The sequence below is a fragment of the Salvelinus fontinalis genome, chromosome 8 (assembly GCF_029448725.1).
Source record: "Salvelinus fontinalis isolate EN_2023a chromosome 8, ASM2944872v1, whole genome shotgun sequence".
Classification (NCBI taxonomy): Eukaryota; Metazoa; Chordata; class Actinopteri; order Salmoniformes; family Salmonidae; genus Salvelinus; species Salvelinus fontinalis.
Genome location: NC_074672.1, coordinates 16,706,648 through 16,713,124, shown reverse-complemented (window position 1 = coordinate 16,713,124; position 6,477 = coordinate 16,706,648).

Genomic DNA, 6,477 nt, shown 5'->3' with positions numbered 1-6,477 from the left:
CTATGATTCATTTCCTAAAATAATCTAGCATTTTATGCCTCTTTCACAAACTAAACTTGTCATGTCCATCAGTTCTGTGGATTTGAAGCAATTTCCAGACTGAACGTTCTATCTCTGAGAATCGAACACTACTCTGAGGTTCTGAAGCCTTGTATGCCTGGAATCCGCACTTCTTTTTGACAAAACCCGGGAGAACTTGAAATCCCCGGGGATACAAGAAAATGCAGTCTGTGATATCATTCTGAGACATCTGAGGTGACTGAATCTCTGGTTTGAACGTTGTCCCATTGTCTTGTCTCAGCCAAAACTCCCAGTAAACAATGAAAATGATTTGTTAGTGATCAACCACAGTGATATAAGAGTAATTATAAATCTGTTATGACAAAAGTTCCTAAATACAAGGCTACATTATGTGGTAAAATCTATTGTTGTGGCTTCCTGAGAGGGCCATACTGACTATTGTCTGCATGTGGACAAAAAGGGATACATTTTACTTAGACTTATTTCCGGCACAGAAGAGATTCCAGGCAAAGGAATGTGTTAGTGGATATTTCAAAGTCGTTTTTAATACAGCTAAATCAGTCATGCACTCTTTTGCCCTTCCTGATTAGAAACCTGACCAGCCATAGCTGCTACACGATTACAGACATCTTTACCTGGGGGAAAGATCATCTGCCTGGTGATTTACATGTTGTGATTCTATCCACATTCCAGTCTTATCAAATGAATGCTCTGCGTGTAGGGTAAACACTTTGAGATCTCATGAATACAAATATATTCATCTTTCCTGGATACTTAACAGAGTTTGAATGGCTGATGACTTCAAAATTATAAATCAAATATTATTTTGTTCACTAATTGAAAAAGATCTGATGTGCAAACACCAATTAGTGGAAAAAAAGAATTGAGCTGCCTGTGTAAACTCAGCCATAGTAACACTGTCCAAAAGACAAATGGAATAGAAATGTCATTCACCACAAGGATCAACAAGATGTCCCGCCAAAGTATAATTGCAAGTCCAGACTTTGTAGACGTTGTGAAATTGCAATCCATCAAATTCATTTCAGACTTTGAAAGAGACTTTCAAAGGAAGAGAGAGGATGTCCTGAAATGGACACTGTAAATCTGAGGCCGCAAAGGCTGTACAGATAATAAATCCACCAAAACACGTCCATTTTACTAGTAATTTCTGTGGCCATTTTCTCAACACAAACCTTTGTTAGATCTTCCCCTGAGGGAAAAGAAAAACATCTATTCTCTATAACTAAGCCTTGCCTAGAGACAGAAAGGCCCACATGTCTTAACAACAGCTTATTAATATACCGTATTGTTATTTTTCATACAAAGTCAAAGGCCGATAAAATAAATGGAGCTTACAGAGAACCAAAGATTTTTGATAGGTTGGGTTGCTGCTGCATGACAAACAATAGACACATCAAACTTCTCTAAACTGTTCAGCAATATCCTACATTTTTTGGTTGACATGCAGGAATCTTATGGTAGTAGTATGGTGTAGGCCTAGTATAGGGTATGTTATGGAAAACAATTTGATATACATGGGCCTATGAATTGGGCCTATGAATGTAACTTTCTACCACCCTCTACAATTCATTCTCATGAAAAACACAATGCTATGATTGAAAAGCACCTATTGTTTATTTTGGCATCATTGAAACTGCAGTTAAACATGTGCGTCTTGTATATTCTCCAAGTGATGCAACAAGTGGAACTCAATGGATTTTCTTGTGGATTTCCCAAGGGTAGAATAAAGACATGTGGCTTCTCCAGTGGTCAATATTGGAATTAATGGGAATAAATTACAAATTAAATAAATACCCAACAAGTTACAATATTCTCTTTGACATACAATGTATTCACAAGAAAACACACAAAAAAATCTTAATTACACACTGTATCATACGGACACTGTTCACTCCATAAAATTGATCATCTCAGATCTTCCTCGTACCTCTGGGGTTTTCACTCTCCACAGGTTTTCAACAACAACAAAAGGTGCAGGTTCTGTCAACAACAACAAAAGGTGCAGATTCTGTCAACAACAACAAAAGGTGCAGGTTCTGTCAACAACAACAAAAGGTGCAGATTCTGTCAACAACAACAAAAGGTGCATATTCTGTCAACAACAACAAAAGGTGCAGGTTCTGTCAACAACAACAAAAGGTGCAGATTCTGTCAACAACAACAAAAGGTGCATATTCTGTCAACAACAACAAAAGGTGCAGGTTCTGTCAACAACAACAAAAGGTGCAGATTCTGCACCTACAGTGTGTACAACTAATATGCTCTATCTATTTCACAAACATTGGCTAGATGAGACATCTGAAACATCTGACTGAATGTATTCTCTGTTGACTATGCCCATGCCACAACCATTTTAAATGAAGGGAGTCAAATACCACAGTTCCTGGCTGGACCACTGAAGTGAAAAACGCCTTTCATTTATGGAGGGTAAATGGTCAGTCATAATCAATACACTTTCAGAATTCCAATCAGCAGTGCCATAAAGAACACCACGTAGAAAGGTCTTGAGAAATGATTAACCTTTTGGTTTGATATGTCTGTGAGCAACAGTGCCTGTAGGTATAAAATATACACCCTCCCCTACGTATTTATTTGGACAGTGAAGCTAAAACTTTTCATTTGGCTCTATACTCCAGCATTTTGGATTTGAGATCAAATGTGTAATATGAAGCGACAGTTCAGAATGTCACCTTTAATTAAGGTATTTTGATACATATCTTTTTTACCATTTAGAAATGAAGCACTTTATGTATCTAGTCCCCCTTTTGAAGGTGTCATAAGTATTTGGGCAAATTCACTTATATGTGTTTTAAAGAAGTCCAAAATATAGTATTTGGTCCCATATTCCTAGCATGCAATGACCACATCGAGCTTGGGACTACAAGCTTGGATGCATTTGCACTTTGTTTTGGTTGTGTTTTGGATTGTTTTGCACAATAGAAATGAATGGTAAATAATGTATTGTGTCATTTTGGAGTAACTTTTATAGTAAATAATAATATAATATGTTTCTGAACAATTCTTGATGAATGTAGATGCTACCATGATTACAGATAATCATGAATGAAGCGTGAATAATGATGAGTAAGAAAGTTAGAGGCATAAATAACATACCCCCCAAAAATTGCATGTTTTGGGGGCATGATCTTTGTGCATCTGTAACTTTCTCACTTATCGTTATTGAACAATTCCTTCATGATTATCCGTAATCATGGTAACATCCATATTAATTTAGAAGTGTTCAGAAACATTTTGCTGCATGTGATGTGGTCATATTTGACATGGATAGGGGGCAGAAATAGCAAGTACGGACAAATATCAAAATCAGTGGTGTAAAGTAAAAATACTTTAAAGTATTGCTTAAGTCGTTTTTTGGGGTGTCTGTACTTTACTTTACTATTTCTAGTTTTGCCAACTTTTACTTCACTAGATTCCTAAAGAAAATACATTTTCCCTGACACACAAAAGTACTCGTTACATTTTGACAGGAAAATGGTCCAATTCACACACAATTCACACATCAAGAGAACATCCCTGGTCATCCCTACTGCCTCTGATCTGGCAGACTCACTAAACACAAATGCTTCCTTTGCAAATTATGTCTGAGTGTTGGAGTGTGCCCCTAGCTATCCGCCCATTAAAAAATAAAATCTAAATTGTGCCGTCTGGTTTGCTTAATATAAGGAATTTGAAATGGTTTATACTTTACTTTTACTTTTGATACTTTAGTGTAGTTCTATCCTTGAGCTGTTCTTGTCTATTAATGTTGTGTATTATGTCATGTTTCATGTTTTGTGTGGACCCCAGGAAGAGTAGCTGCTGCTTTTGCAACAGCTAATGGGGATCCTAATACAATACAACAAATACCTCGTCAGCACATAGATTGTGGCGTGAGCATAATCTCAAAACCATAGCTTTGTTATGACTCTCTCTCTTTGATGAGGATCAAAGGTGCCAGATCAGCTTTGCAAATGGCTGACAGATAGCTAGAACCCCCTCACAGGAGAAGAAAGGGGGTGAGTTGGGCCAGTTTTATGACTCTTAACACCCGGTCATAGATAGTTTGCAACAGACGACTCTTTCTTTCACTGCAGTATTGGGAAATAAATCTCCTTTTGTTACAGAGAGACTATTGCCACCAAAACCCTTTTCTCCAAGAGAATGAACTTTGGAACAATATTCGTAAAATAGGAATGTTAAGAATGGTCCGTGGGGATCTAAAGAATAATCATGTCATATTGTTTATTATTTTGTGATGTCATTAAGGATGGTATAACAAAGTAACTAACTCTGAAAGTGTACGCATTCTATGTATCAAGTTTACATCTAAATGTGGTATAAAATATGATTAAATATGAGAATACTTTTGTGAAGATAGCAATGTCATTTTAGCTTTCTAAATTAAATAATTGATTTTCATATAAACTTGTGCCCAGTCAGTAACCACGCCCAAGTGAGCACAGATGGCGTGATGGAACGCACCCTTTTTACCCGAGGATAAAAGGACTCGCTAACTAAATTTACATTAAACCAAGTAGACAGACAGTGACACTATGAATGGTTAAAACTCCCAGACCAGATAGCATGGAGCGGTGGCTACATGGCTGAAATGGTGAGACCAGTACATTGCCGTGTTACTACTGGCGTGTAAAGTGGTCAGGAGCTGAACCCTGAATAATCAACCATTGAGACCATGCAGACAGATGGTGTGAGCCGGACTTACGAATGGTTAAAGACCAGGAAGCGTGGAGCGGTGGCTACAAATTGAAATGGTTATAAACTCTGAAACTCTCAACACGAGTGAAAAAGATAAAGAATAGACCAGAACATTCACAGTCTGGAGCTGTGCATGTAAAAGTGGTCCTAGAATTTGACTAAAGACACAAGGGGGGAAGGAAGACTTCCCATCTCAGACAACCGTTGGTGCATCTGAAGTACCTGTTCTAACAAACACTTCACTACCAGAGAAGCTCTACAACTAAGAAGTACATTGTGACCTCTGGTGGACAACCAGAGCCTTACATCGAGCCACCACCCATAGACGGATCGATTGGTTTCAACAGAGAGACGACAGAGAAAGACATCTACGCGTAAATATATACATTCCCTTTCTTATCTGAATGAGCGGAGGTTCATGTGCAAAGTATTACTATTCCTTTGAGCGTAGGTTCTGAATATATCCAAGTGTCCCCTCTGTCTCTCCCTCTCTTTACCTACCCCTCCCTCTCCATATGTATAACCAGCCATCATATCTTGTCAATCCACGAGGGTTATTTTATCTCATGTATTAGGTATTTTATTAGGATTCCCATTAGCTGTTGCAATAGCAGCAGCTACTCTTCCTGGGGTCCACACAGAACATGACATTTAACACAAAATTACATAATACAGAACATCAAACAAGAACCGCTCAAGAACAGAACTACATAAAAAAATGTCTGGTGGGATAAGTGTGTGTGTCAGAGCTGTGTGTAAGTTGACTATGTAAACAATTTGGGATTTCCAACACATTTCTGTATCTTATAAAAACTAGAAGTGATGCAGTCAGTCTCTCAACTCTTAGCCAAGAGAGTCTGGCATGCATAGTATTTATATCAGACCTCTGATTACAATCAAGAGCAAAACGTGCCGCTCTGTTCTGGTGTGTATGTGTATTCTGTATTCTTATTATTCTGTATTTGCATATATATTTGGTGTTATTATTTAGTAAGTTGGTAAATAAATGATTATATCAATTTGTGTAGTACTGAATATTCAGAAAGGCTGGGGTTCAGAATGAGACTGATGAGGTAATGATTAATAAGTGACTGTTATTGATGTATAATTTATTGATGTATCTTCGAGTTTCATTTGGGAGATAGTAACTCGTTAAACAACTTATTCCGTGGTGCCCCAAATTCCTAATGAGTTTATTGTCATAGGATTAATTTAAATCGAGTAACAATTAAACATAGTTAGTTGATAAAATTAATAACAGTCATCAGATTAATGATAGTCACGTCACGACAGCTTTCTATATACCCCTTAAGCCTCATATAACTCCATGATGGGGTTTCACTACATGTGATTTATGATGAGTAGTGAAATATAGGTGGTGCAACAAGAACAGTCAGTGATTCCCACTTTGCCAGCAGGTTAGAGTTATTCAGTCAGATTAATCTCCACAGTGTCGGTATCAACCCTCTGAGGAGACTTCCCTTGGTTGTCTTTTAAACCCAATATCCTTATGCTGTGTATTCCTTTTGGGAGAAATATATACATTTCATGATAGCCTTCACAGTTCTCTTTAAGGAGTATCAAGAGTCTGTCTTTTAAAGATGTGTCTAGAATCATAACTTTAGCTTTTTCTAACTATCAATTGGGAAAGGTTGGCTCTAGTATATGGTTATTCTGTTACAAACCTAGAACATATATCTTCCTTTGTCAGATGTTTTA